The sequence below is a fragment of the Musa acuminata genome, chromosome BXJ2-8, assembly GCF_036884655.1.
Source record: "Musa acuminata AAA Group cultivar baxijiao chromosome BXJ2-8, Cavendish_Baxijiao_AAA, whole genome shotgun sequence".
Classification (NCBI taxonomy): domain Eukaryota; kingdom Viridiplantae; phylum Streptophyta; class Magnoliopsida; order Zingiberales; family Musaceae; genus Musa; species Musa acuminata.
The window spans coordinates 37447248-37470716 of NC_088345.1; the positions used below are offsets into that span (position 1 = coordinate 37447248).

General features: G+C 45.4%; 13 non-coding genes and 2 pseudogenes across 13 annotated transcripts; all 15 read left to right on the forward strand.

Moving 5' to 3' along the window:
* Positions 1–248: 248 nt before the first annotated feature.
* LOC135621159 (5S ribosomal RNA) lies at positions 249–366 on the forward strand. Its single transcript, XR_010490385.1, has one exon. It is a non-coding gene; the product is annotated as a 5S ribosomal RNA (ribosomal RNA).
* Positions 367–914: 548 nt separating this feature from the next.
* On the forward strand, positions 915–1033 carry LOC135620887 (5S ribosomal RNA). Its single transcript, XR_010490116.1, has one exon. It is a non-coding gene; the product is annotated as a 5S ribosomal RNA (ribosomal RNA).
* Positions 1034–1580: 547 nt separating this feature from the next.
* Positions 1581–1699, forward strand: LOC135621085 (5S ribosomal RNA). Its single transcript, XR_010490311.1, has one exon. It is a non-coding gene; the product is annotated as a 5S ribosomal RNA (ribosomal RNA).
* Positions 1700–2454: 755 nt separating this feature from the next.
* Positions 2455–2573, forward strand: LOC135621314 (5S ribosomal RNA; annotated as a pseudogene).
* A 341-nt stretch (positions 2574–2914) lies between these two features.
* On the forward strand, positions 2915–3033 carry LOC135620575 (5S ribosomal RNA). The gene has a single exon (XR_010489818.1). It is a non-coding gene; the product is annotated as a 5S ribosomal RNA (ribosomal RNA).
* Positions 3034–3949: 916 nt separating this feature from the next.
* On the forward strand, positions 3950–4068 carry LOC135620777 (5S ribosomal RNA). The gene has a single exon (XR_010490011.1). It is a non-coding gene; the product is annotated as a 5S ribosomal RNA (ribosomal RNA).
* Positions 4069–4616: 548 nt separating this feature from the next.
* On the forward strand, positions 4617–4735 carry LOC135621209 (5S ribosomal RNA). The gene has a single exon (XR_010490434.1). It is a non-coding gene; the product is annotated as a 5S ribosomal RNA (ribosomal RNA).
* A 548-nt stretch (positions 4736–5283) lies between these two features.
* LOC135621323 (5S ribosomal RNA) lies at positions 5284–5402 on the forward strand (annotated as a pseudogene).
* Positions 5403–10988: 5586 nt separating this feature from the next.
* On the forward strand, positions 10989–11107 carry LOC135620939 (5S ribosomal RNA). Its single transcript, XR_010490168.1, has one exon. It is a non-coding gene; the product is annotated as a 5S ribosomal RNA (ribosomal RNA).
* Positions 11108–11654: 547 nt separating this feature from the next.
* On the forward strand, positions 11655–11773 carry LOC135621119 (5S ribosomal RNA). Its single transcript, XR_010490345.1, has one exon. It is a non-coding gene; the product is annotated as a 5S ribosomal RNA (ribosomal RNA).
* A 548-nt stretch (positions 11774–12321) lies between these two features.
* Positions 12322–12440, forward strand: LOC135621262 (5S ribosomal RNA). Its single transcript, XR_010490485.1, has one exon. It is a non-coding gene; the product is annotated as a 5S ribosomal RNA (ribosomal RNA).
* Positions 12441–12988: 548 nt separating this feature from the next.
* LOC135620838 (5S ribosomal RNA) lies at positions 12989–13107 on the forward strand. The gene has a single exon (XR_010490069.1). It is a non-coding gene; the product is annotated as a 5S ribosomal RNA (ribosomal RNA).
* Positions 13108–13655: 548 nt separating this feature from the next.
* On the forward strand, positions 13656–13773 carry LOC135621232 (5S ribosomal RNA). Its single transcript, XR_010490456.1, has one exon. It is a non-coding gene; the product is annotated as a 5S ribosomal RNA (ribosomal RNA).
* A 546-nt stretch (positions 13774–14319) lies between these two features.
* Positions 14320–14438, forward strand: LOC135621203 (5S ribosomal RNA). Its single transcript, XR_010490428.1, has one exon. It is a non-coding gene; the product is annotated as a 5S ribosomal RNA (ribosomal RNA).
* A 548-nt stretch (positions 14439–14986) lies between these two features.
* On the forward strand, positions 14987–15105 carry LOC135620806 (5S ribosomal RNA). The gene has a single exon (XR_010490038.1). It is a non-coding gene; the product is annotated as a 5S ribosomal RNA (ribosomal RNA).
* The last annotated feature ends 8364 nt before the right edge of the window (positions 15106–23469 follow it).

The window sequence follows — 23469 nt, forward strand, 5'->3', positions numbered from 1 at the left end:
CTCGTGCGGATCGGGGAGAGCTTTCCAGAATGGGGCCACAATAGCGATTCCGAGTTCGTTCGAGAAAGTCCGGATGGTTTCGGCACGCGTTTGCCGTGTTCGGTACGCGGTCAGCCTCGTGGGCATCGGAGAGACCCGTCGATGGCGAATCCTAGATCGTTCGAGAGGTTTCGGGGCGCATAATGGGCTGCGGTCGTCGATACGCCGTCCGCCACGTGCACAAAGGGGAGGGAGGACGCAAACAAAACGAGTGCGATCATACCAACACTGAAGTACCGGATCCCATCAGAACTCTGAAGTTAAGCGTGCTTGGCGAGGGTAGTACTAGGATGGGTGACCCCTTGGGAAGTCCTCGTTTTGCACTCCATTTTACGCCCCGAGCGGCCAAAAGCCTTACTGAACTCTCATTTAAGCTGTTCAATTCTTCCAGCATTATGGCCAACAATAAATATATCATTAACATATAGCAGAAGAATAATGAAATCATCATCTAAAAATTTCTTCGTAAACATACAATGATCAGATATGGTTCCAGGATGGGTGACCCCCTGGGAAGTCCTCGTGTTGCACTCCTTTTTGCGCCCCGAGCAGCCAAAACCTCTCCCGTCGACCTCCGAGGCGATGGTTTTGGGCCTCGGAATTTGCCGTGACCACTACACAGTCAGTCTCGTGCGGATCGGGGAGAGCTTTCCAGAATGGGGCCACAATAGCGATTCCGAGTTCGTTCGAGAAAGTCCGGATGGTTTCGGCACGCGTTTGCCGTGTTCGGTACGCGGTCAGCCTCGTGGGCATCGGAGAGACCCGTCGATGGCGAATCCTAGATCGTTCGAGAGGTTTCGGGGCGCATAATGGGCTGCGGTCGTCGATACGCCGTCCGCCACGTGCACAAAGGGGAGGGAGGACGCAAACAAAACGAGTGCGATCATACCAACACTAAAGCACCGGATCCCATCAGAACTCTGAAGTTAAGTGTGCTTGGGCGAGAGTAGTACTAGGATGGGTGACCCCTTGGGAAGTCCTCGTTTTGCACTCCATTTTACGCCCCGAGCGGCCAAAAGCCTTACTTAACTCTCTTTTAAGTTGTTCAATTCTTCCAGCATTATGGCCAACAATAAATAAATCATTAACATATAGCAGGAGAATAATGAAATCCTCGTCTAAAAATTTCTTCGTTAACATACAATGATCAGATATGGTTCCAAGATGGGTGACCCCTTGGGAAGTCCTTGTGTTGCACTCCTTTTTGCGCACCGAGCGGCCAAAACCTCTCCCGTCGACCTCCGAGGCGATGGTTTTGGGCCTCGGAATTTGCCGTGACCGCTACGCAGTCAGTCTCGTGGGGATCGGAGAGAGCTTTTCGGAATGGGGCCGCAATAGCGATTCTGAGTTAGTTCGAGAAAGTCCGGAGGGTTTCGACGCGCGCTTGCCGTGTCCGGTACGCGGTCGGCCTCGTGGGCATCGGAGAGACCCGACGATGACGATTCCGAGATCGTTCGAGAGTTTCGGGGTGCGTAATGGGCTCCGGTCGTCGATACGCCGTCCGCGACGTGCACAATGGGGAGGGGGGACGTAAACAAAACGAGGGCGATCATACCAGCACTGAAGCACCGGATCCCATCAGAACTCCGAAGTTAAGCGTGCTTGGGCGAGAGTAGAACTAGGGTGGGTCACCGCCTGGGAAGTCCTTGTGTTACACTCCTTTTTGCACACCGAGAAGCCAAAAGCCTTACTTAACTCTCTTTTATGTTGTTCAATTCTTCCAGCATTATGGCCACCAATAAATATATCATTAACATATTGCAAGAGAATAATGAAATCATCATCTAAAAATTTCTCAATAAACATACAATGATCAGATATGGTTCCAGGATGGGTGACCCCTTGGGAAGTCCTCGTGTTGCACTCCTTTTTGCGCCCCGAGCGGCCAAAAGCCTTACTTAACTCTCATGTAAGCTGTTCAATTCTTCTAGCATTATGGCCAACAATAAATATATCATTAACATATAGCAGGAGAATAATGAAATCATCAACTAAAAATTTATTCGTAAACATATAATGATCAGATATGGTTCCAGGATGGGTGACCCCCGGGGAAGTCCTCGTGTTGTAGTCCTTTTTGTGCCCCGAGCGGCCAAAACCTCTCCCGTTGACCTCCGAGTTGATGGTTTTAGGTCTCGGAATTTCCCGTGACCGCTACGCAGTCAATCTCATGGGGCTCGGAGAGAGCTTTCCGGAATGGGGCCGCAATAGCGATTCCGAGTTCGTTCGAGAATGTCCGGATGTTTTCGGCGCGCGCTTACCGTGTCCGGTACGCGGTCGGCTTCGTGGGCATCGGAGAGACCCGACGATGGTGATTCCAAGATCGTTCGAGAGGTTTCGGGGCGCACAATGGGCTTCGATCATCGATACGCCGTCCGCGACATGCACAAAGGGGAGGGAGGACGCAAACAAAATGAGTGCAATCATACCAGCACTAAAGCACCGGATACCTTCAGAACTCCGAAGTTAAGCGTGCTTGGGCGATAGTAGTGCTAGCATGGACGAACCCCTGCGAATTCCTCGTGTTGCAATCCTTTTTGCGCCCCGAACGGCCAAAACCTCTCCCGTCGACCTCCGAGGCGATGGTTTTGGGCCTCGGAATTTGCCGTGACCGCTACACAGTTAGTCTCGTGGGGCTCGGAAAGAGCTTTCCGGAATGGGGCCGCAATAGCAATTCCGAGTTCATTCGAGAAAGTCAGGATGGTTTCGGCAGGCGCTTGCCGTGTCCGTTACGCGGTCGGCCTCGTGGGCATCGGAGAGACCCGACGATGGCGATTCCGAGATCGTTCGAGAGATTTCGGGGCGCGCAATGGTCTCCGGTCGTCGATACGCCGTCCGCGACGTGCACAAAGGGGAGGGAGGACGCAAACAAAATGAGTGCGATCATACCAGCACTAAAGCACCGGATCCCATCAGAACTCTGAAGTTAAGCGTGCTTGGGCGAGAGTAGTACTTCGATGGGTGACCCCCTGGGAAGTCCTTGTGTTGCACTCCTTTTTACGCCCCGAGCGGCCAAAAGGCTTAATTAACTCTCTTTTAAGCTGTTCAATTCTTCCAGCATTATGGCCAACAATAAATATATCATTAACATATAGCTGGAGAATAATGAAATCATCATCTAAAAATTTCTTCGTAAACATACAATGATCAGATATGGTTCCAGGATGGGTGACCCCCTGGGAAGTCCTCGTGTTGCACTCCTTTTTGCGCCCCGAGCAGCCAAAACCTCTCCCGTCGACCTCCGAGGCGATGGTTTTGGGCCTCGGAATTTGCCGTGACCATTACGTAGTTAGTCTCGTGGGGCTCGGAGAGAGCTTTCCAGAATGGGGCCGCAATAGCGATTCCGAGTTCGTTCGAGAAAGTCCGGATGGTTTCGGCGTGCGCTTGCCGTGTCCGTTACGCGGTCGGCCTCGTGGGCATCGGAGAGACCCGACGATGGCGATTCCGAGATCGATCGAGAGGTTTCGGGGTGCGCAATGGGCTCCTATCGTCGATATGTCATCCGCGACGTTCACAAAGGGGAGGGAGGACGATGGGTGACCCCCTGGGAAGTCCTCGTGTTGCACTCCTTTTTGCGCCCCTAGCGGCCAAAACCTCTCCCGTCGACCTCCGAGGCGATGGTTTTGGGCCTTGGAATTTGCCGTGACCGCTACGCAGCCAGTCTCGTGGGGCTTGGAGAGAGCTTTTTGGAATGGGGCCGCAATATCGATTCCGAGTTCTTTCTTGAAAGTCCGGATGGTTTCGACATGCGCTTACCGTGTCCGGTATGCGGTCGGCCTCGTGGGCATCGGAGAGACCCGACGATGGCGATTCCGAGATCGTTCGAGAGGTTTCGGGGCGTGCAATGGGATCCGGTCGTCGATACGCCGTCCGCGACGTGCACAAAGGGGAGAGAGGATGCAAACAAAATGAGTGTGATCATACCAGCACTAAAGCACCGTATCCCATCAGAACTTTGAAGTTAAGCGTGCTTGGGCGAGAGTAGTACTAGGATGGGTGACCCCCTGGGAAGTCCTCGTGTTGCACTCCTTTTTGTGCCCCGAGCAGCCCAAAGCCTTACTTAACTATCATTTAAGCTGTTCAATTCTTCCAGAATTATGGCCAATAATAAATATATCATTAACATATAGCAGGAGAATAATGAAATCATCATCTAAAAATTTCTTCGTAAACATACAATGATCATATATGGTTCTAGGATGGGTGACCCCTTGGGAATTCCTCGTGTTGCACTCTTTTTTGTGTCCCGAGCGGCCAAAACCTCTCCCGTCGACCTCCGAGGCGATGGTTTTGGGCCTCGAAATTTACCGTGACCGCTACGCTGTCAGTCTCGTGGGGCTCGGAGAGAGCTTTCCGGAATGGGGACGCAATAGCGATTCCGAGTTCGTTCGAGAAAGTCCGGATGGTTTCGGCGCGCGCTTACCGTGTCCGGTACGCGGTCGGCCTCGTGGGCGTCGGAGAGACCCGACGATGGTGATTCCGAGATCGTTCGAGAGGTTTCGGGGCGCGCAATGGGCTCCGGTCGTCGATACGCCGTCCGCGACGTGCACAAAGGGGTGGGAGGACGTAAATAAAATGAGTGCCATCATACTAGCACTAAAGCACTAGATCCCATCAGAACTCCGAAGTTAAGCGTGCTTTGGCGAGAGTAGTACTAGGATGGGTGAGCCCCTGGGAAGTCCTCGTGTTGCACTACTTTTTGCGCCCCGAGCAGCCAAAAGCCTTACTTAACTCTCTTTTAAGCTGTTCAATTCTTCCACCATTATGGCCAACAATAAATATATCATTAACATATAGCTGGAGAATAATGAAATCATCATCTAAAAAATTCTTCGTAAACATACAATGATCAGATATGGTTCCAGGATGGATGACCCCTTGGGAAGTCCTCGTGTTGCACTCCTTTTTGCGTCCCGAGCTGCCAAAACCTCTCCCGTCGACCTCCGAGGTGATGGTTTTGGGCCTCGGAATTTGCCGTGACCATTACGCAGTCAGTCTCGTGGGGCTCGGAGAAAGCTTTCCGTAATGGGGCTGCAATAGCGATTCCGAGTTCGTTCGAGAAAGTCCGGATGGTTTCGGCACGCGCTTACCGTATCCGGTATGCGATCAGCCTCGTGGGCATCGGAGAGCCCCGACGATGGCGATTCCGAGATCGTTCGAGAGGTTTCGGGGCGCGCAATGGGCTCCGGTCGTCGATACGCCGTCCGCGACGTGCACAAAGGGGAGGGAGGACGCAAACAAAACTAATGCCATCATACCAGCACTAAAGCATCAGATTCCATCAAAACTCCAAAGTTAAGCATGCTTCAGTGAGAGTAGTACTAGAATGGGTGACCCCTTGGGAAGTCCTCGTGTTGCACTCCTTTTTGCGCCCCGAGCGGCCAAAAGCCTTACTTAACTCTCTTTTAAGCTGTTCAATTCTTCCACCAATATGGCCAACAATAAATATATCATTAACATATAGCTGGAGAATAATGAAATCATCATCTAAAAAATTCTTCGTAAACATACAATGATCAGATATGGTTCCAGGATGGGTGACCCCCTGGGAAGTCCTCGTGTTGCACTCCTTTTTGCGCCCCGAGCGGTCAAAACCTCTCCCGTCGACCTCCGAGGCGATGGTTTTGGGCCTCGGAATTTGTCGTGACCGCTACGCAGTCAGTCTCATGGGGCTCGGAGAGAGCTTTCCGGAATGGGACCGCAATAGCGATTCCGAGTTCGTTCGAGAAAGTCCGAATGGTTTCGGCGTGCGCTTACCGTGTAATATCCCTCACTTTTGAAAATTATTAATAAAGATTTATTTATAAATCGGAGGACCTATATGTAAATATGGAAATTTCAAGGACTAAACTGTTAAGTTGTAAAAAGAAGAAAATAAAGAAAACCGAAAATTTCGGTTTTATCCCACTGCCTCCCACGCTCTCTCTGTGTCTTCGAGAAACAGAGAGAAGCGGTGGGGCGTGGGGAGAAGAAGAAGAGAAGTAGAGGGAGAAGAGAAGAAGAGGGAAAAGAAGAGAGGAGGAAGAGGGAGAAGAGAAGAAAAGAAGAAGAAGAAGAAGAAGAGAGGGAAGATGGAGAGGAGAGGGAGAGGCAGCAGCAGCAGCTAGGGCTGCTGCACCTCTATTTCCCGCAGGTGGAAATAGAGGAGAGGATGTGTGGGGCGTTGGGGAGGAGAAGGGAAGAAGAAGAAGAAGAAGAAGAAGAAGAAGAAGAAGAAGAAGAAGAGAGGAGGATAGCTGCGGCAAGGCTACAGTGAGGAGGTGTGTGGCGTTGGGGAGGAAAAAAGGAAGAGGAGAAGAAGAGAAGGAGAAGAAGAGGGAAAAGAGAGGGAAGAGGGAGAGGAGCGAGAGGTGGCAGCAGCTAGGGCTGCAGCACCTCTGTTTCCTGCAGGTGGAAACAGAGGAGAGGTGTGGGGCGTTCGAAGAGGAGAAGAAGAAGAAGAGGAAAAGTAGAGGAAGAGGAAGCAGGAGAAGAGGTTGTGATACCTCTGTTTCCTGCAGAGGAAACAGAGGAGGGAAGTAGAAGAGGAGAAGAAGAAGAGAAGGGAAAGGAGGAGCTGCGGCTGCGGCGGTGGAAGCTGCAGCTGGAAGAGAAGGAGAGGAAGAGATGGTGAGGAAGAAGAGAAGAAGTAGAAGCGGGTGAAGAGGCGGTACCTCTGTTTCCTGCAGGAGGAAACAGAGGAAAGGAGGTGCTGTTCGTCGGGGAGAAGAAGGGGAGGAAGGAGAAGAAGAGAAGAAGAAGAAAGGAAGGAGGAGGAAGAGGAGAAGGGAAAGAAGTAGCTGCGGCTGCGGCTATGGCAGCTGCAGCTGTGGCAGGGAAAGAGGAAGAGGAAGGAAGAAGGGAAGGGGAGGAAGAAGAGAAGGGGAAGAGAAGGGGCTGCGGCTGCTGCGATGGCAGCTGCAGTTGGAAGAGAAGAAGGAGAGGAAGATGAGCAGGGGAGGAAAAAGAGGTTGTGGCCACGGCTGAGGCTGCGACTGCAACCGTGCAGCTGGGAAAGAAGAGAAGGAAAGAAAGAAGAAGAGAAAGGAAAATGGAAGAAGAGAGGAAGAGGAGAAGGAGAGGCAACTGTGGCAGTGGCAGCTGCAGCTAGAAGAGAAGGAGAGGAAATAGAGTAGGGGAGAAAGAAAAGGCTGCGGCCATGGGTTGCGACTGCGGTAGTGCAGCTGGGAAATAAAAGAAAGGAAAGGGGGAAAAAAGGGCTGCGGAAGGGATTGCAGCCACAGCGGCAACGACTGCGTATGCAGCAGCTGTGTCTGCGGAAGAAGAGGAGGAAGGAAGGTAGTGCGGTGGAAGGGGCTGCGATTGTGGCAGCGGTAGCGGCGGCGGCTGTGGCAGCTGCGTTTAGGAAAGAAAAAGAAGGAATGAGAGTAAGAGAGAGCAGGTGACTGTGCCTCGATGTTCGACACGTGGTGTAGTTGCGAAGAAAGGAAGAAAACGGGAGCACAAAACGAAACAGAGAGAGGACACGGTGGAAAAGTAGAAGGATTTGGGCTAGCACCTTCTTTGGATCTTCGGATCGAAATCTTTGAAAGGCAAGTTCCCTGATCGTTTCTCCTATAATTGCTCTGATATTTCTTATTGCAAGTGTTCTGATCTTTCCTATTGCAAGCTTTCTAATCTTTCCTATTGCAAGTGTCCTGATCTTTCCTTACCACAATTTTACCATTACATTTGTTTTGAATATGAGGAACTTTGAATTGTTCTAGCCTTTCATTTGATATATCTCCTGTTTAGACGTAACGATTCGAATCTATGCAACTTATGATATTCTGACCCTTCTACTTTGTTATGGCTATAACTTCATGTATTGACCTCTGATTTTGACAAAACTTATTTGATCAGAATATAGACTCATAAACCTTTGTTTTGATAGCTTATTTTAAGAATTTGGAGTAAGTTTGTCTGCCCAAACTTCTGTTTCAAATGAGCATACAGATTCTGCAAAACAGGGATCGTAATTTCTGACCTTTTGATACTGAACTGCTTATAAGTCCCTGTTGCAAACATTGATTTATTCAAAGCTTATTTCATTGGAAACCAGACTCATAGATCTTTCTTTTGATATATGGATTGAAAGATTTGGAATCCAAACACCTGCCCAGTTATCTATTGAATCTGACATTATGAATTCTGCCAAACAGAGATTTTGTTCTACGACCCTTGTTTACCAAATTATTTGTAACTCTCTCTATTGGACATTTCAATTCATATGAAGCCTGTCTTATCTGAAAGTATAAACCAATGATATATTTCTAAGTCAATTGGAGCACGATTGATAGTTTGAATCATTTGTTCAATGTGCCTCTTGTATTCTGCTAGAAATCGAGCTTTGGTCGATTTCTAATATTCTGGTTTCATTCCTTTGGAAATTGATATCCTTTAGCTTTCTTATTCAATTGAGCTTTATAATACTGCTATGAATTCTTGTATGCTCTTGTCCTTAAAGTTATTTGCATTCTTGAAAACTATTGTGTAACGTTTAAGCTATATCGTATTGACTTCTATAGGCACATGTATAACCCATGATTCCGCATTTGCTTTCGATGTGTGCCTATTCTAGTTTCATTCCTTTGGATATTGAATTCTTCTAACCTTCTTATTTGAATTGAGCTAAATATGATTGCTTGGATTCCCTGTATACTCTTGCTTCCATTTCATTCCTAATATGAATACATTTGTGCGAGATTTGTTCCTTGCAGCATATTGTCTTGAAAAGGCACATGTACGTTTTGTTGTTCCGCGTGTGCTTCTGATATATGCTACTTACTGTTAAAACTGCCCTCTTGTACTCTGGTGTGTGGGATTGTCTGGACCTTTGCCAGAAATGGTAAAGGGTATGCGCTTATTGCCCGCTATGTGGGGTCCCGCTATGTGGGATATTCTGGACCTTTGCTAGAAATGGTAAAGGGTATGTGCTTAGAGCCTGCGATGCTCTGCCGGCCCCCTCTGACTTCACCTAGACGTGGGTGGATGGAGCTCCCAGACGTGGGAGACTTTTGTCAGGTGGTCATTCAGAAATGGATGAATCACATTCTAACTGAGATCCCACTATACCTTCTGGATGTTTGATATGATATCCAGAGCTTTGATTATGTGTTTCTGTACATGATTTGGATAATATTGATATGTTTGCAACGCCAAAGACGACGTTTGAGCTTCTGTATGGTATTTGTTATTGATATGCTCTGAAATGTTTCATCCACTGTTGATATGTTTCGAAATGTTCCATATGTCGTTGATATGCTCCGGAACATTTCATACGCCATTGATACGCTCCAATTACTCTGTGCTCCATTTGCTATGAACTGATATGTTCTGAAATGTCCTATCTGCCATTGATATGCTCCAATTACTTTGTGCTCCATTTGCTATGAACTGATATGTTCTGAAATGTCCTATCTGCCATTGATATGCTCCAATTACTCTATGCTCCATTTGTTATGAATCAAATATGTTTTGAATGACATGATACATATGATTTTGTATCTAATGAGATGGTATCCTTGAGAATTCTTGTATTCTGCCTTACATTATAATACCTTTCTCGTTTGAAACCGTTCCTTTTGTTCTGAATATGTTTTGTCACTTACTGAGCCGTTTTTGGCTCACTCCGTTGTTATATAAATCTTTCAGGTCAACGTGTCACTCTTCGAGATGTTTGATTTGGGCTGAGGCCCTGGATAGCTATTTAGAATTATAGGCAAGTCTTGTTGGTTGTTATGCTATTGTTGTATAAGCATATTTTGTATGTAATGAAATGTTCTGATGATCGAAATGGATATACTGTGTAAAAGTGTTAGAAGATCTCTCTTATTTGGAATTTTGTAATGTTAAGTCTAATTTATGACGATATGAACTTGTGGTGAATAGTTGGAATTCTGAATGTATAATTTATTTAGCTTGTGGATTTATAAATGTTGTTCATGTTTGTCAAGTTGGCTTGGGTTGCCATAAATGTGAATTATCGAGTGATGTGATATATGATTTTAAAATGCACAGGTTTTATGGATGTGAATTTGATTGAATGTTTTTTAGTGTCCTCAAACGTTAGTTTGGATCCTGGATTGGTCTGTGATGAAAATTTTAAAAATCATGGATATTTTGAGGGGCGTGACAGAGGTGGTATCATAGCATGGTTTGAGGATTACTGAAATATTTGATATGTTGATGTGCAAAATATATTGAGGTCTAATGAACTTTAGTGATTGGTGGAAAATTTTCTTTGATGCATTTTAGGAATCTGGGATGATGAGGACATTTGGTCCTCCTATTTCATTTGTTTCTGAATAATTAAGGGGAATGAAAGGATGGATTGGGGGATATTGAATCAGAGTGGCGCAGCAGAAGCATGATGAACCTAATTTCATTGGAGGTAGAAAAATGGATGATGCAAATGGAGAAGATATTTGATATGCAAATGGAGAAGCCTTACTTAACTCTCATTTAAGCTCTACAATTCTTCCAGCATTATGGCCAACAATAAATATATCATTAACATATAGCAGGAGAATAATGAAATCATCATCTAAAAATTTCTTCGTAAACATACAATGATCAGATATGGTTCCAGGATGGGTGACCCCTTGGGAAGTCCTCGTGTTGCACTCCTTTTTGCGCCCCAAGCGGCCAAAACCTCTCCCGTCGACCTCTGAGTCGATGGTTTTGGGCATCGAAATTTGCCGTGACAATTACGCAGTCAGTCTCGTGGGGCTCGGAGAGAGCTTTCTGGAATGGGGTCGCAATAGCGAATCCGAGTTCCTTCGAGAAAGTCCGGATGGTTTCGGCGCGCGCTTACCGTGTCCGGTACGCGGTCGGCCTCGTGGGCATCGGAGAGACCCGACGATGGCGATTCAGAGATCGTTCGAGAGGTTTCGGGGCGCGCAATGGGCTCCGGTCGTTGATACGCCATCCGCGACGTGCACAAAGGGGAGGGAGGACGCAAACAAAACTAGTGCGATCATACCAGCACTAAAGCACTGGATCCCATCAGAACTGCGAAGTCAAGCGTGCTTGGGCGAGAGTAGTACTAGGATGGGTGACCCCCTGGGAAGTCCTCGTGTTGCACTCCTTTTTGTGCCCCGAGCGGCCAAAAGCCTTACTTAACTCTCTTGTAAGCTGTTCAATTCTTCCAGCATTATGGCCAACAATAAATATATCATTAACATATAGTAGGAGTATAATGAAATCATCATCTAAAAATTTCTTCGTAAACATACAATGATCAGATATGGTTCCAAGATGGGTGACCCCTTGGGAAGTCCTCGTGTTGCACTCCTTTTTGCGCCCCGAGCAGCCAAAATCTCTCCCGTCGACCTCCGAGGCGATGGTTTTGGGCCTCGGAATTTGCCGTGACCGCTACGCTGTCATTCTCGTGGGGCTCGGAGAGAGCTTTTCGGAATTGGGCTGCAATAGCGATTCTGAGTTCGTTCGAGAAAGTCCGGATGGTTTCGGCGGCGCTTACCATGTCCGGTACGTGGTCGGCCTCGTGGGCATCGGAGAGACCCGACGTTGGCAATTTCGAGATCGTTCGAGAGGTTTCGGGGTGCGCAATGGGCTCCGGTCGTCGATACGCCTTCCGCAACCTGCACAAAGGGGAGGGAGGACGCAAACAAAACGAGTGCCATCATACCAGCACTAAAGCACAGGATCCCATCAGAACTCCGAAGTTAAGCGTGCTTGGGCGAGACTAGTACTAGGATGGGTGACCCCCTGGGAAGTCCTTATGTTGCGCTCCTTTTTGCGCCCCGAGCGGCCAAAAGCCTTACTTAACTCTCTTGTAAGCTGTTCAATTCTTCCAGCAATATGGCCAACAATAAATATATCATTAACATATAGTAGGAGAATAACGAAATCATCATCTAAAATTTTTTTTGTAAACATACAATGATCAGATATGGTTCCAGGATGGGTGACCCCCTGGGAAGTCCTCGTGTTGCACTCCTTTTTGCGCCCCGAGCGGCCAAAACCTCTCTCATCGACCTCCGAGGCGATGGTTTAGGGCCTCGGAATTTGCCGTGACCGCTACGCTGTCAGTCTCGTGGGGCTCGGAGAGAGCTTTCCAGAATTGGGCCGCAAAAGCGATTCCGAGTTCATTCGAGAAAGTCCGGATGGTTTCGGCGTGCGCTTACCGTGTCCGGTACGCGGTCGGCCTCGTGGGCATCGGAGAGACCCGACGATGGCGATTCCGAGATCGTTCGACAGGTTTCGGAGCGCGCAATGGGCTTCAGTGGTCGATACGCCGTCCGCGATATACACAAAGGGGAGGGAGGACGCAAACAAAACCATTGCGATCATACCAGCACTAAAGCACCGAATCCCATCAGAACTCCGATGTTAAGCGTGCTTAGGCGAGAGTAGTACTAGGATGTGTGAGCCCCAAGGAAGTCCACGTGTTGCACTCGTTTTAACGCCCCGAGCTGCCAAAAGCCTTACTTAACTATCATTTAAGCTGTTCAATTCTTCTAGCATTATGGCCAACAATAAATATATCATTAACATATAGTAGGAGAGTAATGAAATCATCATCTAAAAATTTCTTCGTAAACATACAATGATCAGATATGGTTCCAGGATGGGTGACACCCTGGGAAGTCCTCGTGTTGCACTCCTTTTTGCGCCCCGAGCAGCCAAAACCTCTCCCGTCGACCTCTGAGGCGATGGTTTTGGGCCTCGGAATTTGCCGTGACCATTACGCAGTCAGTCTCGTGGGGCTCGGAGAAAGCTTTCCGGAATGGGGCCGCAATAGCGATTCCGAGTTCGTTCGAGAAAGTCCGAATGGTTTCGGCACGCGCTTACCTCGTCCGGTACGCGATCAGCCATGTGGGCATCGGAGACACCCGTCGATGGCAATTTCGAGATCATTCGAGAGATTTCAGGGTGCGCAATGGGCTCCGGTCGTCGATACACCGTCCGCGACATGCACAAAGGGGAGGGAGGACGCAAACAAAACCAGTGCGATCATACCAGCACTGAAGCACCGGATCCCATCAGAACTCCGCAGTTAAGCGTGCTTGGGCGAGAGTTGTACTAGGGTGGGTCACCCCCTGGGAAGTCCTCGTGTTGCACTCCTTTTTGCGCCCCGAGCGGCCAAAAGCCTTACTTAACTCTCTTGTAAGCTGTTCAATTCTTCCAGCATTATGGCCAACAATAAATATATCATTAACATATAGCAGGAGAATAATGAAATCATCATCTAATAATTTCTTCGTAAACATACAATGATCAGATATAGTTCCAAGATGGGTGACCCCCTGGGAAGTCCTCGTGTTGCACTCCTTTTTGCGCCCCGAGCCGCCAAAACCTCTCCCGTCGACCTCCGAGTTGATGGTTTTGGGCCTCGGAATTTGCCGTGACCGCTACGCAGTCAGTCTCGTGGGGCTCGAAGAAAGCTTTCCGGAATGGGGCCGCAATAGCGATTTCGAATTCATTCGAGAAAGTCCGAATGGTTTCGGCGCGCGCTTACCGTGTCCGGTACGCGGTCGGCCTCGTGGGCGTCGGAGAGACCCGACGATGGCGATTCCGAGATCGTTCGAGTGGTTTTGGGGCGCGCAATGGGCTCCGATCGTCGATACGCCTTCCGCAACCTGCACAAAGGGGAGGGAGGACGCAAACAATACGAGTGCCATCATACTAGCACTAAAGCACCGATCCCATCAGAACTCCGAAGTTAAGCGTGCTTGGGCGAGACTAGTACTAGGATGGGTGACCCCTTGGGATGTCCTCGTGTTGCACTCCTTTTTGCGCCCCGAGCGGCCAAAAGCCTTACTAACTCTCTTTTAAGCTGTTCAATTCTTCCAGTATTATGGCCAACAATAAATATATCATTAACATATAGCAGGAGAATAATGAAATCATCATCTAAAAATTTCTTCGTAAACATACAATGATCAGATATCGTTCCAGGATGGGTGACCCCCTGGGTAGTCTTCGTGTTGCACTCCTTTTTACGACCCGAGCAGCCAAAACCTCTCTCGTCGACCTCCGAGGCGATGGTTTTGGGCTTCTGAATTTGTCGTTACCATTATGCAGTCAGTCTCGTGGGGCTCTGAGAGAGCTTTCCGGAATGGGGCCGCAATATCGATTTCGAGTTCGTTCGAGAAAGTCCGGATGGTTTCGGCGCGCGCTTACCGTGTCTGGTACGTGGTCGGCCTCGTGGGCATCGGAGAGACCCGATGATGGCAATTCCGAGATCGTTCGAGAGTTTCGGGGTGCGCAATGGGCTCCGGTCGTTGATACGCCGTCCGCGACGTGCACAAAGGGGAGGGAGGACACAAACAAAACGAGTGCCATCATACCAGCACTAAAGCACCAGATCCCATCAGAACTCCAAATTTAAGCGTGCTTCGGCGAGAGTAGTACTAGGATGGGTGACCCCTTGGGAAATCCTCGTGTTGCACTCCTTTTTGCGCCCCGAGCGGCCAAAAGCGTTACTTAACTCTCTTTTAAGCTGTTCAATTCTTCCAGCATTATGGCCAACAATAAATATATCATTAACATATAGCAGGAGAATAATGAAATCATCATCTAAAAATTTCTTCGTAAACATACAATGATCAGATATGGTTCCAGGATGGGTGACCCCTTGGGAAGTCCTCGTGTTGCACTCCTTTTTGCACCCCGAGCGTCCAAAACCTCTCCCGTCGACCTCCGAGTCGATGGTTTTGGGCCTCGGAATTTGCCGTGACCATTACACAGTAAGTCTCGTGGGGCTCGGAGAGAGCTTTCCGGAATGGGGCCGCAATAGCGATTCCGAGTTCGTTCGAGAAAGTCCGGATGGTTTCGGCGCGCGCTTACCATGTCCGGTACGCGGTCGGCCTCGTGGGCATCAGAGAGACCCGACGATGGCAATTCCGAGATCGTTCGAGAGGTTTCGGGGCGTGCAATGGGCTCCGTTCGTCGATACGCCATCCGCGACGTGCACAAAGGGGAGGGAGGATGCAAACAAAACCAGTGCGATCATACCAGCACTAAAGCACCAGATCCCATCAGAACTCCGAAGATAAGCGTGCTTGGGCGAGAGTAGTACTAGGATGGGTGACCCCTTGGGAAGTCCTCGTGTTGCACTCCTTTTTGCGCCCCGAGCGGCCGAAAGCCTTACTTAACTCTCATTTAAGCTGTTCAATTCTTCCAGCATTATGGCCAACAATAAATATATCATTAACATATAGCAGGAGAATAATGAAATCATCATCTAAAAATTTCTTCGTAAACATACAATGATCAGATATGGTTCTAGGATGAGTGTGATAAGACCCTAAAGTCTTATCGTAAAAAGAAGAAGAAAAGGGGATGATCACTTCGAGGGGATCGACCTCCTTGATTGCTTCGAGGGGATCGGCCCTCCTTGATCGCTTCGAGGGGATCGGCCCTCCTTGATCGCTTCGATGGGATCGGCCTCCTAGGGTTTGTCAAAAGATAAAATAGTATTTGTCATAGATTAGTGAAAAGAAGTAGTTACATCTCTATTTATAGAGTTCCGATTTTAGCTAAACTAAACAGACTTAATAAATATGCAGAAAATAAAAGGAAAGCACAGAAAATAAAAGGAAAAATAAAAGGATCCTAACGATCCCGCCTCCTTCAATTCAGCCTTGTCCTCAAGGCTGAGCAGCATCAAATTCTGGAAATTTCTCTTTTAGCATGTTGTAGGACTCCCAAGTGGCATCTTCCTTTGGTAAGTTGGCCCATTGCACCAGCACTTCAGTTACAGGATGTCTGCGGTACATTACAACTCGTCGATCAAATATGACTTGTGGTTGAGCTTGAACTTCCCCAGTAGTAGAAGTGTCTGGCAAGTGGCACTGCACTAGTGTATCGTCACCCAATTTCCTTTTAAGGCATGCAACATGAAAGACTGGATGTAGTTTAGAGCTAGCAGGCAAATCCAAGCGGTAGGCCACTGGTCCAATGCGTTCTAATACCTTATAAGGCCCAAAAAACCGAGGAGATAGCTTCATGGAAGATCGGACCTTTATGGAAGTTTGCTTGTAGGGTTGAAGACGAAGGAAAACCCAATCACCTATAGTAAATTCTCGTTCACTTCGGTGTTTATCAGCTTGTTGTTTCATTCTTGCTTGTGCGGTTGTGAGGTTATCCTTTAAAAGCTAAATAATCTTATTTCTATCCATCAATTCCTTGTCCACTTGATCAACTTTAGAAGAACCAGGTACATACTTTGTAATTGTAGGTGGGGGTTGGCCATAAACTGCTTCAAATGGAGTCATTTTAATAGAAGAATGGTAAGAGGTATTATACCACCACTCTGCCCAGGGAAGCCATTTAACCTATTCCTTCAGTTTGTCGCTAGTAAAACATCGGAGGTAATTTTCTAGGCACCTGTTTACCACTTCAGTTTGCCCATCTGTTTGTGGATGATAAGCAGTGCTCATATTCAGCTGAGTACCTTGTAAATGAAAAAGTCCTGTCTAGAAGGAGCTAGTAAAAATCTTGTCTCTGTCACTAACAATGGAACGGGGACTCCCATGCAATTTAGCTATGTTTTCCACAAAAGCATGAGCAACACTTGCAGTAGTATAAGGATGCCGTAAAGCACAGAAATGAGCATACTTTGTAAGTCTATTCACAACTACAAGTATAGTACTCTTTCCTTGAGATGATGGGAGATTGTCAATGAAATCCATAGATATGTCGATCCAAGTAGCATCAGGAATAGGGAGGGGCTTTAGTAAGCCTGGGGTGGCTACTGTCTCACTTTTGTGACATTGGCAAACATCACATTCAGTAACAAATTTCTTGATAAAATTTTTCATACCTTTCCAGTAAAAAAGTTGTCGAACTCGCTTATAAGTGCGGAGAAATCCCGAGTGACCAGCAATTGGTGATGAATGGAACTCCTTCAGAATTATTGCTTGGCAAGAAGAATGTGGGGCAACCACTATTCGGCCTTTATAGTGCAAGTCCACCGAATCCCAACTATAATTTGCGACAGAACCTAGGGCTTCTTATAATTTTTTAATGATATTTTGGATCTCAGGATTATTTGACCATTCCTTTCTGATAACTTCCAAAGTCTCGCAAATAGTAATAGAAATAGCTAATAGTTCAGCTTGTTCTGGAAGGCGTGAGAGGGCATCGGCTACTAAATTCTCACTCCCCTTTTTATAAATGATCTCATAATCGAATCCCAGTAGCCTTGTGACCCATTTTTGTTGCTCTGGAGAAGAAATCTTTTGCTCTAGAAAATATTTGAGGCTTTTGTGATCAGTGCGTATTTGAAACCGTCGACCAATTAGGTAGGGTCTCCACTTTGTGACTGCATGTATTATAGCTAGCATCTCCTTGTCATAAATAGATAAACTCAAATGGGAAGGGGAAAGAGCCTTACTAGCATAAGCGATAGGCCGACCTTCCTGCATTAATACAGCCCCTATTCCAGCTCCAGAAGCATCAGATTCAATCACAAACATCTTGTTAAAATCGGGTAAAGCCAGCACGGGTATAGTAGACATTGCAGTTTTCAAGAATTGAAATGCCTGAGTTGCCTCTTCTAACCATCTGAATGCATTTTTCTTTAGAAGTGACGTCAAGGGGGCACTAATTTTGTCATAATTCTTTACAAACTTTCGATAATAGCCGGTTAATCCCAAGAACCCCCTTAAAGCTTTGATTGACTTTGGAATTGGCCAGTCTGTCATCACTTGGATTTTTGAAGGATCAACTGTAACACCCTTTTGATATATGATATGGCCGAGGTACTCAACCTCAGGTTGCCCAAAACTGCACTTGGATTTCTTGACAAAAAGACCATGCTCACGAAGAATATTAAAGATAGTTCGTAAATCTAATAAATGACTTTCTAAGGAATGATTGTATATTAAAATATCATCAAAGAAAATCAAAACAAACTTACGGAGATGAGCCCGAAATATATCATTCATTAAACTTTGGAAGGTAGAGGGCGCATTGGTTAACCCAAAAGGCATTACTAGAAACTCATAATGGCCATTATGTGTCCTGAAGGCAGTTTTCTGAACATCCCCTTCATGTACTCTGATTTGATGATAGCCTGATCGTAGGTCCAATTTAGTGAAGACCTGAGCTCCTCCTAATTCGTCCAATAGTTCATCCACTACTGGAATAGGATATTTATCTTTCACTGTAATGTTGTTAAGTGCTCGATAGTCGACACACATCCGCCATGAGCCATCCTTCTTTCTGACTAGTAAGACTGGGGAAGAATATGGGCTAACAATAGCTCGTATAACTCCTGTTTTGAGCATCTCTGTGACAATCCTCTCTATCTCTGCCTTTTGGAAATGTGGATATCTATACGGTCAGACATTAGTTGGTGCTTTCTCGGGTAATAGTGGAATCCGATGATCATGACATCTAAGAGGTGGAAGTCCGTGTGGCTCTGCAAATATATCCGCAAACTCTATTAGTAATGATTCAATATTTCCAACCGGAATGTTCATTGTCATTTCCTTTTCAATGTTATGCAATTGCACCAAATATCTAGTGTGTGTCTTCCGAAGGACCCGCTCCATCCGATGGCTCGTGATAGTTGTAACCTTACCCCCACGTCTTCCTTTAAGAGTCACATGTCTTCCATTAATAAAGAACTTCATAATCAGTTTAGAAAAATTCCAGGAGACATCACCTAGGGTTGATAGCCATTCAATTCCGAGCACCACTTCATAGTCTTCCAAGGGTAATAAAAAGAAATCCACAAATAATTCTTGACCTTGCAAAATTAGTTTTATCTTTGAGCACTTGCTGTCACAGGTTCAAATCCGTCCATCGGCGACCTTGACTTCAAATTTGTCACAATATTCAATGTGGTAAGCTAATCGTGTTAGGATCGAGAGCACTAAGAGGGGGGGTGAATTAGTGTAGCGGAAAACTTTCTGCGATTAAAATCGAAAGCTGCGTTCGAACGATAAAAACAACTTTTGTATGAAAGTTGATACTAAGCAAGGTTAAAGTCAAACTATGCAGGCAGTTTGCAGCTATGATGAAAACTAGAATATCGACGCAAACTGAAATCCGACGTTCGTACGAAGAAACAGATTTACGTCTAAGTGCTGATTCGTAAATCACTTGATTAGATAAGACGCAGTTTAAGCATAAGTATAAAGGCAGTGTGCTGCTATTGTACAGCTCAAAAAGTAAATGCAATCTGCAATAAGATCATCATGCGAAAAAGCAGATTTACGTCTAAACGCAGATTTACGTCTAAACATAGATTTACGTCTAAACCTTGAAACTCGTTCGTAAAATCGCAGAGGGCAGTAAGCTATTGAAAAGTTTGCAGTAAAGGTAAAATGCTCAAGGGAAATGCAAACCGAGATTTAGAGTGGTTCGGTCAATCTTGACCTACTCCACTTTTGGCTTCCTCCACCGACGAGGTCACTGACGTTAACTAGAGACCTTCCTTCAATAGGTGAAGGCCAACCACCCTCTTACAGATTCACTCCTTTTGGCGAGCTTAGGAGACAACCCTTATAGAAGTTTTCTCTCCTCTCTTTACAACGCAAACTTTGAAGAACAGAAGGAGGAGAACTAACAGTTTTGAGCTCTAAGAATCACAGAAAGACCGCAAGATTTCGAGTGTGTGTTCTGTGCTTTCAGTGCTGAATGGGTGGGGTATTTATAGGCCCCAACCCAGTTCAAATTTGGAGCTCAAATCTGTCAATTCCCGAAATTCCGGGATCAGGCAGTTGCACCTCCTGACTGGGGCGGTTGCACCGCTTGGCAGAGCTCGAAGACTGAGCCTCTGAGCGGTGCCACCTCTGTCAGGGGCGGTTGCACCTCTCTGCCAGAGCTCGAAGACCGAGCTCAGGCGGTTGCACCGCCTGACTGGAGAGGTTGCACCTAATTTCGGGATGAGGCGGTTGCACCTCCTGACTGGGGTGGTTGCACCGCCTGGCAGAGCTCGAAGACTGAGCCTCTGGGCGGTGCCACCTCTGTCAGGGGCGGTTGCACCTCTCTGCCAAAGCTCAAAGACTGAGCTCAGGCGGTTGCACCGCCTGACTGGAGAGGTTGCACCTCCTGGCAGAGCTCGAAACTTGAGCTCTGGCGGTGCTACCTCTTGATAGAAGAGGTTGCACCGCCCAGTCTCGCTCGGAGACTGAGCCCGGGGCGGTGCCACCTCTTGGCTGGGGCGGTTGCACCGCCCAGTCTCGCTGGGAGACATAGCCTGGGCGGTGCTACCTCCTGGCTTGGGCGGTTGCACCTCCCACAGCAATCAGGGTCCGAATAGGTTAATCCATTCGGCCCAATTTGATTCTTTTAAGGGCCCAATTGCCCCAAGATTAAGCTAATGGGATCACCTCCCATTTCTAACTTAATCAATGTGCTAACTACAATTATTTCCTAAGACATATTCTGCAGCTTGCTCCGATGCGTCAATCGCTTCTTCCGGCGAGTTTCCGACGAACTTCCGTCGATCATCCGACGAACCCTCGGTGATCCTCCTGCGGACTTCTAGCAAACTCCTGGACTTGCGACGATCCACTTGGCATGTTCCGATGAGCTCCTTTGGCAAGCTTTTGGACTTCTCGGATTTGTTCCCGCAGAACCTCCGACGATTGTCCGAACTTCCGTCGAGCTTTTGAACTCCCAACGTGATCATTGTCATGACTCCGGCGCAACTCCTACTGCATGCCTTTCTTCTATCGTAGTTAATCCTGCACACTCAAAACAAAAACTTCGATCGAGACAATTAATCCTAAGCAATTAACCAAGTTGTCCGGCATGTCATTGGTCCCTCGACGCTTCGTCCGATTCTTCGACGTATCGTCCTTTCCTGCAGCCTATTGCCCAATCGGCCAGTTGACTCCGCAACTCCGATATCCTTGGCACAATACCCGCTCTTCTTGGCCCGATGCCCGAGTCCACGACCCGAAGCCTTCTGTCGATACGTCGACTGATCCACCGGCCCGACGTCCAATCTTCTGACATGTTCCTCCGGCACAACATGATGTTGCTGCTTTAATTATCTCATCCTGATCGAAGCATCCTGCGTCACTCAAAATGCAGATTAAATCATAAACATATATCAAGTGGTTTCATCATCAAAATACGAGATTCAACAATCTCCCCCTTTTTGATGATGACAACCACCTGATGACGGAGTTAACCTTAACTCCCGAAGTTTAAACAAACTCCCCCTATCAATATGCCATATTGATAGAAACTCTTGGATTCAAAAATCCAAGCAGCATGTCATCATAAACTTATGCATAACATATCATGTCATCAACATACTTCTCCCCCTTTGTCATCAACAAAAAGGAGAAGTACCACAATCAAGTGTTTGTGATGTAAGTTTAACTCATTGAATGAAAAACATAATATCTATTGTTACCATCATGCAAGTTTCCTATTATCAAATGGTAAGATATCAATATGTAAAATTGTGATTCAAGTTCTTGATATCTTAACATGATATGACATTCATAGCACCTATTCATATGAATGCTGCTTTTGATATCTCATCATAATATGGCATTCATGACATCTATTCATATTCTTCAAATATGGCACTCATAGTATCAATTTATATATTTCTCCCCCTTTGTCATCAAGAACAAGGAGAACGATATAAGCAAATTTTAAATATAAGTGCGATGCCATAAGTTGGTTCATGTTATTTTCCAACAGTGAGTGATAGGATACCAATTATGCAAACATCTCAAGGAAAACATGACACGGAGATAGCTTTTATTGCTTCTTCCTTTTTATTTGTTATCTTTTTACATGAAGGAGGAAGGCCATATGTGAAGTTCAAATCGATAAGATATTAAAGCACACTTCATTTTTGGAAGGATTAAGATATGTAAGTGAGTCAAATCCTTGTACGTAAAAATATCTTCCTTTTATAAGAGGGAATCATCAAATATGTTTCTCGAAAAATATTTTTCACATGATAAGTGCATTTGCTAGATGATTTCATATGTCAAAAATCAATGATGTGAATTAAACTTGATATGACATATGCTTGTTAAGTTCGGAAGAGGATAATGTATCAAGAAAATCCAATTGTTAGGATCAAGAAAATCCGAAAATGAAATTTGACACTTTCATACATTCGGACAGGGTTTTACTAGAGATTACAATCATGAAGGTAAAACATGCTTATTATCATGGAAATTTTTGTATTCAAGCAAATAATTTCCAACATGTAATCATGGCAAGTAATTGTGTAAAATCATTATGGCAATTAAGTGATTTGATCATTCAATCAAAAAAGTCCGAAAAATAATTTTAACACGTTTAATCATTCGGACATATTTTTGCCATAATTTTTCAAATATAATCATGAAGATAAGGCATGCTCATCATCATGGTAGTATGATAGCAAGTTTACCATATACAAGCTAGCAAAAAATTTTTACATTTTAAGGCCCGCAAGCTAGCAATTTTGAGATGTTCAAGAAAGCAACTCTTGCTTCTTGAAATATAAGTTTTGCTAGATGTGCAAGTTAACTTTTTGCTTCTTGAGATAGACAAGATAGCATTCCTGGGTGATGTTTAAGATAGCAATTTCTTCTCTTTTGAGAAGTGCAATTTTTGCTTTCTTCTTGAATTGTGCAAGCTAGCTATCTCCCCTTTTGTCATTGTCAAAAAGAAGGGAAAAACCTTTTACATCAATTTTTAAATCATGACAAAGGTTAGTATCAATCTCATTTGTGCATCATTATATTTTCAAATTAAAACATGCACATTTTCAAAACATATAAACTCATTATTATATGCATGATTCCAAATCATCATTCATATTATTTCAATCATTGTTTCACTCATCACTATAGCTTATCATGCATAATACGTAAAACCATCTAACATGATATAAACATTTATTTATTTAATTTTTTTAAGCATTCATGATACACATCATACATTATCATAATAAAAAGCATATGCATCATTCCAAATCATAAATATTTCAAATCATCATGGTATTAATTTGTCACATTGCATCCTACCATGCATGATTGAAACTTCTCATTTGCATACATCAAAATAAATTCATGAATATCTCATGCATTCATATCATCACTTGAGGAATATTGAAAAGAAATAATTGGGTGATGAGATAAATATTTCATGAATACAAAGAATTACATAAAAATCATATCATGAGTACAAGGAATACAAGTCACAATCAAGAGAAAAATCATCATTCATTTTCAATTCATTCAATTTGATAAATCAAGATCATGATTTTGATAAAGCTCATTTCAAATTTAAATCATCAAAATCATTTTTATGGCTCACAAAATTTATAACATAAATAGATTCATGATTTTATTGATAATATATTTTTCCCTTTTTTAAGTGTTTCATTTTAAGTGATCGATTTCATGTTAGCATGCCTTTTCATTTATGAAAACATGCATCAATTTTTTAAAGCCACTGTTATTATCATGAAAATCGATAATCCATAAATATCAAGAATTATCATAA